Here is a 10000-nt window from a genome sequence, read left to right as displayed (position 1 = left end):
ACCTCCCTCCAATCAGACATCACACTACTATCATCACACCATAGAGACTCTACACCTCCCTCCAATCAGACATCACACTATACTATCATCACACCATAGAGACTCTACACCTCCCCTCCAATCAGACATCACACTACTATCATCACACCATAGAGACTCTACACCTCCCTCCAATCAGACATCACACTACTATCATCACACCATAGAGACTCTACACCTCCCTCCAATCAGACATCACACTATACTATCATCACACCATAGAGACTCTACACCTCCCCTCAATCAGACATCACACTACTATCATCACACCATAGAGACTCTACACCTCCCTCCAATCAGACATCACACTATACTATCATCACACCATAGAGACTCTACACCTCCCTCCAATCAGACATCACACTACTATCATCACACCATAGAGACTCTACACCTCCCTCCAATCAGACATCACTATACTATCATCACACCATAGAGACTCTACACCTCCCCTCCAATCAGACATCACACTAACTATCATCACACCATAGAGACTCTACACCTCCCTCCAATCAGACATCACACTATACTATCATCACACCATAGAGACTCTACACCTCCCCTCCAATCAGACATCACACTACTATCATCACACCATAGAGACTCTACACCTCCCTCCAATCAGACATCACACTACTATCATCACACCATAGAGACTCTACACCTCCCTCCAATCAGACATCACACTATACTATCATCACACCATAGAGACTCTACACCTCCCCTCCAATCAGACATCACACTACTATCATCACACCATAGAGACTCTACACCTCCCTCCAATCAGGCATCACACTATACTATCATCACACCATAGAGACTCTACACCTCCCTCCAATCAGACATCACACTATACTATCATCACACCATAGAGACTCTACACCTCCCCTCCAATCAGACATCACACTAAACTATCATCACACCAGAGACTCTACACCTCCCCTCCCAATCAGACATCACACTACTATCATCACACCATAGAGACTCTACACCTCCCTCCAATCAGACATCACACTATACTATCATCACACCATAGAGACTCTACACTTCCCCTCCAATCAGACATCACACATACTATCATCACACCATAGAGACTCTACACCTCCCTCCAATCAGACATCACACTACTATCATCACACCATAGAGACTCTACACCTCCCTCCAATCAGACATCACACTACTATCATCACACCATAGAGACTCTACACCTCCCTCCAATCAGACATCACACTATACTATCATCACACCATAGAGACTCTACACCTCCCCTCCAATCAGACATCACACTACTATCATCACACCATAGAGACTCTACACCTCCCCTCCAATCAGACATCACACTACTATCATCACACCATAGAGACTCTACACCTCCCCTCCAATCAGACATCACACTACTATCATCACACCATAGAGACTCTACACCTCCCCCTCCAATCAGACATCACACTACTATCATCACACCATAGAGACTCTACACCTCCCCTCCAATCAGACATCACACTACTATCATCACACCATAGAGACTCTACACCTCCCTCCAATCAGACATCACACTATACTACCATCACACCATAGAGACTCTACACCTCCTCCAATCAGACATCACACTACTATCATCACACCATAGAGACTCTACACCTCCCTCCAATCAGACATCACACTACTATCATCACACCATAGAGACTCTACACCTCCCTCCAATCAGACATCACACTACTATCATCACACCATAGAGACTCTACACCTCCCCTCCAATCAGACATCACACTATACTATCATCACACCATAGAGACTCTACACCTCCCTCCAATCAGACATCACACTACTATCATCACACCATAGAGACTCTACACCTCCCTCCAATCAGACATCACACTACTATCATCACACCATAGAGACTCTACACCTCCCTCCAATCAGACATCACACTACTATCATCACACCATAGAGACTCTACACCTCCCTCCAATCAGATATCACACTATACTATCATCACACCATAGAGACTCTACACACTCCCTCCAATCAGACATCACACTACTATCATCACCACCATAGAGACTCTACACCTCCCTCCAATCAGACATCACACTATACTATCATCACACCATAGAGACTCTACACCTCCCTCCAATCAGACATCACTATACTATCATCACACCATAGAGACTCTACACCTCCCCTCCAATCAGACATCACACTACTATCATCACACCATAGAGACTCTACACCTCCCCTCCAATCAGACATCACACTACTATCATCACACAATAGAGACTCTACACCTCCCTCCAATCAGACATCACACTATACTATCCTCACACCATAGAGACTCTACACCTCCCTCCAATGAGACATCACACTACTATCATCACACCATAGAGACTCTACACCTCCCCTCCAATCAGACATCACACTACTATCATCACACCATAGAGACTCTACACCTCCCTCCAATCAGACATCACACTAACTATCATCACACCATAGAGACTCTACACCTCCCCTCCAATCAGACATCACACTATACTATCATCACACCATAGAGACTCTACACCTCCCCTCCAATCAGACATCACACTAAACTATCATCACACCATGAGACTCTACACCTCCCCCTCCAATCAGACATCACACTACTATCATCACACCATAGAGACTCTACACCTCCCTCCAATCAGACATCACACTATACTATCATCACACCATAGAGACTCTACACCTCCCTCCAATCAGACATCACACTACTATCATCACACCATAGAGACTCTACACCTCCCTCCAATCAGACATCACACTACTATCATCACACCATAGAGACTCTACCCTCCCTCCAATCAGACATCACACTACTATCATCACACCATAGAGACTCTACACCTCCCTCCAATCAGACATCACACTATACTATCATCACACCATAGAGACTCTACACCTCCCTCCAATCAGACATCACACTACTATCATCACACCATAGAGACTCTACACCTCCCTCCAATCAGACATCACACTACTATCATCACACCATAGAGACAATACACCTCCCTCCAATCAGACATCACACTACTATCATCACACCATAGAGACTCTACACCTCCCCTCCAATCAGACATCACACTACTATCATCACACCATAGAGACTCTCCCTCCCCTCCAATCAGACATCACACTACTATCATCACACCATAGAGACTCTACACCTCCCTCCAATCAGACATCACACTATACTATCATCACACCATAGAGACTCTACACCTCCCCTCCAATCAGACATCACACTACTATCATCACACCATAGAGACTCTACACCTCCCCTCCAATCAGACATCACACTACTATCATCACACCATAGAGACTCTACACCTCCCTCCAATCAGACATCACACTACTATCATCACACCATAGAGACTCTACACCTCCCTCCAATCAGACATCACACTACTATCATCACACCATAGAGACTCTACACCTCCCTCCAATCAGACATCACACTATACTATCATCACACCATAGAGACTCTACACCTCCCCTCCAATCAGACATCACACTACTATCATCACACCATAGAGACTCTACACCTCCCTCCAATCAGACATCACACTACTATCATCACACAATAGAGACTCTACACCTCCCTCCAATCAGACATCACACTACTATCATCACACCATAGAGACTCTACACCTCCCTCCAATCAGACATCACACTATACTATCATCACACCATAGAGACTCTACACCTCCCCTCCAATCAGACATCACACTACTATCATCACACCATAGAGACTCTACACCTCCCTCCAATCAGACATCACACTACTATCATCACACCATAGAGACTCTACACCTCCCTCCAATCAGACATCACACTATACTATCATCACACCATAGAGACTCTACACCTCCCTCCAATCAGACATCACACTACTATCATCACACCATAGAGACTCTACACCTCCCTCCAATCAGACATCACACTATACTATCATCACACCATAGAGACTCTACACCTCCCTCCAATCAGACATCACACTACTATCATCACACCATAGAGACTCTACACCTCCCTCCAATCAGACATCACTATACTATCATCACACCATAGAGACTCTACACCTCCCCTCCAATCAGACATCACTATACTATCATCACACCATAGAGACTCTACACCTCCCCTCCAATCAGACATCACTATACTATCATCACACCATAGAGACTCTACACCTCCCTCCAATCAGACATCACTATACTATCATCACACCATAGAGACTCTACACCTCCCCTCCAATCAGACATCACACTACTATCATCACACCATAGAGACTCTACACCTCCCCCCAATCAGACATCACACTACTATCATCACACCATAGAGACTCTACACCTCCCTCCAATCAGACATCACACTACTATCATCACACCATAGAGACTCTACACCTCCCTCCAATCAGACATCACACAACTATCATCACACCATAGAGACTCTACACCTCCTCCAATCAGACATCACACTACTATCATCACACCATAGAGACTCTACACCTCCCTCCAATCAGACATCACACTACTATCATCACCCATAGAGACTCTACACCTCCCTCCAATCAGACATCACACTACTATCATCACACCATAGAGACTCTACACCTCCCTCCAATCAGACATCACACTACTATCATCACACCATAGAGACTCTACACCTCCCCTCCAATCAGACATCACATATCACACTACTATCATCACACCATAGAGACTCTACACCTCCCTCCAATCAGACATCACACTACTATCATCACACCATAGAGACTCTACACCTCCCCTCCAATCAGACATCACACTACTATCATCACACCATAGAGACTCTACACCTCCCTCCAATCAGACATCACACTATACTATCCTCTAGTATATAACCCTGGTTTCTACAGACTCTACACCTCCCTCCAATCAGACATCACACTATACTATCCTCTAGTATATGACCCTGGTTTCTACAGACTCTACACCTCCCCCCAAACAGACATCACACTATATATATCATCACACCATACAGACTCTACACCTCCCCCCAATCAGACATCACACTACTATCATATAGCTGTATCTAGCTCCACAGATCAATACCTAACACGCTGTAATATCTAGCTGTATCTAGCTCCACAGATCAATACCTAACACGCTGTAATATCTAGCTGTATCTAGCTCCACAGATCAATACCTAACACGCTGTAATATCTAGCTGTATCTAGCTCCACAGATCAATACCTAACACGCTGTAATATCTAGCTGTATCTAGCTCCACAGATCAATACCTAACACGCTGTAATATCTAGCTGTATCTAGCTCCACAGATCAATACCTAACACGCTGTAATATCTAGCTGTATCTAGCTCCACAGATCAATACCTAACACGTTGTAATATCTAGCTGTATCTAGCTCCACAGATCCAATACCTAACACGCTGTAATATCTAGCTGTATCTAGCTCCACAGATCAATACCTAACACGCTGTAATATCTAGCTGTATCTAGCTCCACAGATCAATACCTAACACGCTGTAATATCTAGCTGTATCTAGCTCCACAGATCAATACCTAACACGCTGTAATATCTAGCTGTATCTAGCTCCACAGATCAATACCTAACACGCTGTAATATCTAGCTGTATCTAGCTCCACAGATCAATACCTAACACGCTGTAATATCTAGCTGTGTCTAGCTCCACAGATCAATACCTAACACGCTGTAATATCTAGCTGTATCTAGCTCCACAGATCAATACCTAACACGCTGTAATATCTAGCTGTATCTAGCTCCACAGATCAATACCTAACACGCTGTAATATCTAGCTGTATCTAGCTCCACAGATCAATACCTAACACGCTGTAATATCTAGCTGTATCTAGCTCCACAGATCAATACCTAACACACTGTAATATCTAGCTGTATCTAGCTCCACAGATCAATACCTAACACGCTGTAATATCTAGCTGTATCTAGCTCCACAGATCAATACCTAACACGCTGTAATATCTAGCTGTATCTAGCTCCACTAATCAATACCTAACACGCTGTAATATCTAGCTGTATCTAGCTCCACAGATCAATACCTAACACGCTGTAATATCTAGCTGTATCTAGCTCCACAGATCAATACCTAACACGCTGTAATATCTAGCTGTGTCTAGCTCCACAGATCAATACCTAACACGCTGTAATATCTAGCTGTATCTAGCTCCACAGATCAATACTAACACGCTGTAATATCTAGCTGTGTCTAGCTCCACAGATCAATACCTAACACGCTGTAATATCTAGCTGTATCTAGCTCCACAGATCAATACCTAACACGCTGTAATATCTAGCTGTATCTAGCTCCACAGATCAATACCTAACACGCTGTAATATCTAGCTGTATCTAGCTCCACAGATCAATACCTAACACGCTGTAATATCTAGCTGTATCTAGCTCCACAGATCAATACCTAACACGCTGTAATATCTAGCTGTATCTAGCTCCACAGATCAATACCTAACACGCTGTAATATCTAGCTGTATCTAGCTCCACAGATCAATACCTAACACGCTGTAATATCTAGCTGTATCTAGCTCCACAGATCAATACCTAACACGCTGTAATATCTAGCTGTGTCTAGCTCCACAGATCAATACCTAACACGCTGTAATATCTAGCTGTATCTAGCTCCACAGATCAATACCTAACACGCTGTAATATCTAGCTGTATCTAGCTCCACAGATCAATACCTAACACGCTGTAATATCTAGCTGTATCTAGCTCCACAGATCAATACCTAACACGCTGTAATATCTAGCTGTATCTAGCTCCACAGATCAATACCTAACACGCTGTAATATCTAGCTGTACCAGCTCCACAGATCAATACCTAACACGCTGTAATATCTAGCTGTATCTAGCTCCACAGATCAATACCTAACACGCTGTAATATCTAGCTGTATCTAGCTCCACAGATCAATACCTAACACGCTGTAATATCTAGCTGTATCTAGCTCCACAGATCAATACCTAACACGCTGTAATATCTAGCTGTATCTAGCTCCACAGATCAATACCTAACACGCTGTAATATCTAGCTGTATCTAGCTCCACAGATCAATACCTAACACGCTGTAATATCTAGCTGTATCTAGCTCCCACAGATCAATACCTAACACGCTGTAATATCTAGCTGTATCTAGCTCCACAGATCAATACCTAACACGCTGTAATATCTAGCTGTATCTAGCTCCACAGATCAATACCTAACACGCTGTAATATCTAGCTGTATCTAGCTCCACAGATCAATACCTAACACGCTGTAATATCTAGCTGTATCTAGCTCCACAGATCAATACCTAACACGCTGTAATATCTAGCTGTGTCTAGCTCCACAGATCAATACCTAACACGCTGTAATATCTAGCTGTATCTAGCTCCACAGATCAATACCTAACACGCTGTAATATCTAGCTGTATCTAGCTCCACAGATCAATACCTAACACGCTGTAATATCTAGCTGTATCTAGCTCCACAGATCAATACCTAACACGCTGTAATATCTAGCTGTATCCTAGCTCCACAGATCAATACCTAACACGCTGTAATATCTAGCTGTATCTAGCTCCACAGATCAATACCTAACATGTAATATCTAGCTGTATCTAGCTCCACAGATCAATACTCTAACACGCTGTAATATCTAGCTGTATCTAGCTCCACAGATCAATACCTAACACGCTGTAATATCTAGCTGTATCTAGCTCCACAGATCAATACCTAACACGCTGTAATATCTAGCTGTATCTAGCTCCACAGATCAATACCTAACACGCTGTAATATCTAGCTGTATCTAGCTCCACAGATCAATACCTAACACGCTGTAATATCTAGCTGTGTCTAGCTCCACAGATCAATACCTAACACGCTGTAATATCTAGCTGTATCTAGCTCCACAGATCAATACCTAACACGCTGTAATATCTAGCTGTATCTAGCTCCACAGATCAATACCTAACACGCTGTAATATCTAGCTGTATCTTGCTCCACAGATCAATACCTAACACGCTGTAATATCTAGCTGTATCTAGCTCCACAGATCAATACCTAACACGCTGTAATATCTAGCTGTATCTAGCTCCACAGATCAATACCTAACACGCTGTAATATCTAGCTGTGTCTAGCTCCACAGATCAATACCTAACACGCTGTAATATCTAGGGCGGCAGGGCGGCAGGTAGCTTAGTGGGTAAGAGCGTTGTGCCAGTAACCGAAAGGTCGCTGGTTCTAATCCCCGAGCCGACTAGGTGAAAAATCTGTCGATGTGCCCTTAAGCAAGGCACTTAACCCTAATTGCTGATGTAAGTCGCTCTGGATAAGAGCGTCTGCTAAATGACTAAAATGTAAATGTAAATCTAGCTGTATCTAGCTCCACAGATCAATACCTAACACGCTGTAATATCTAGCTGTATCTAGCTCCACAGATCAATACCTAACACGCTGTAATATCTAGCTGTATCTAGCTCCACAGATCAATACCTAACACGCTGTAATATCTAGCTGTATCTAGCTCCACAGATCAATACCTAACACGCTGTAATATCTAGCTGTATCTAGCTCCACAGATCAATACCTAACACGCTGTAATATCTAGCTGTGTCTAGCTCCACAGATCAATACCTAACACGCTGTAATATCTAGCTGTATCTAGCTCCCACAGATCAATACCTAACACGCTGTAATATCTAGCTGTATCTAGCTCCACAGATCAATACCTAACACGCTGTAATATCTAGCTGTATCTAGCTCCACAGATCAATACCTAACACGCTGTAATATCTAGCTGTATCTAGCTCCACAGATCAATACCTAACACGCTGTAATATCTAGCTGTGTCTAGCTCCACAGATCAATACCTAACACGCTGTAATATCTAGCTGTATCTAGCTCCACAGATCAATACCTAACACGCTGTAATATCTAGCTGTATCTAGCTCCACAGATCAATACCTAACACGCTGTAATATCTAGCTGTATCTAGCTCCACAGATCAATACCTAACACGCTGTAATATCTAGCTGTATCTAGCTCCACAGATCAATACCTAACACGCTGTAATATCTAGCTGTATCTAGCTCCACAGATCAATACCTAACACGCTGTAATATCTAGCTGTATCTAGCTCCACAGATCAATACCTAACACGCTGTAATATCTAGCTGTATCTAGCTCCACAGATCAATACCTAACACACTGTAATATCTAGCTTTATCTAGCTCCACAGATCAATACCTAACACGCTGTAATATCTAGCTGTATCTATCTCCACAGATCAATACCTAACACGCTGTAATATCTAGCTGTATCTAGCTCCACAGATCAATACCTAACACGCTGTAATATCTAGCATTTAGCAGACGCTCTTATCCAGAGCGACTTACAGTTAGTGAGTGCATACATTTTTTCTTTTTCATACTGCCCCCCGTGGGAATCGAACCCACAACCCTGGCGTTGCAAGCGCCATGCTCTACCAACTGAGCTACACTGGGGGGCCCCGAACAAAAAATATAAACGCAAAATGCAACAATTTCAACGATTTTGCTGAGTTACAGTTCATATAAGAAAAATCAATCAGTTTGAATAAATTCATTTCACATGACTGGGCAGGGGGTGCAGCCATGGGTGGGCCTGGGAGGGCATAGGCCCACCCACTGGGGAGCCAGGCTCAGCCAATCAGAATGAGTTTTTCCCCACAAAAGGCTTTATGGAAACTGCTCTGGTGGACATTCCTGCAGTCAGCATGCCAATTGCACACTCCTTCAAAATTTGAGACATATGTGGTATTGTGACAAAACTGCACATTTTAGGCCTTTTATTGTCCCCAGCACAAGGTGCACCTCTGTATTTTTCATGCTGTTTAATAAGATTCTTGAT

The 10000-nt window shown here is 43.2% G+C and overlaps 1 non-coding gene across 1 annotated transcript; it reads right to left on the bottom strand.

Moving 5' to 3' along the window:
- Nucleotides 1-9542: 9542 nt before the first annotated feature.
- On the bottom strand, nucleotides 9543-9619 carry trnaa-ugc. Its single transcript has one exon. It is a non-coding gene; the product is annotated as a tRNA-Ala (tRNA).
- Nucleotides 9620-10000: the final 381 nt, after the last annotated feature.

This window comes from Coregonus clupeaformis, unplaced genomic scaffold (genome assembly GCF_020615455.1).
Source record: "Coregonus clupeaformis isolate EN_2021a unplaced genomic scaffold, ASM2061545v1 scaf1973, whole genome shotgun sequence".
NCBI lineage: Eukaryota > Metazoa > Chordata > Actinopteri > Salmoniformes > Salmonidae > Coregonus > Coregonus clupeaformis.
The sequence above is the reverse complement of the archived record's forward strand: the minus strand, read 5'-3'. Positions and strand labels throughout refer to the sequence as shown.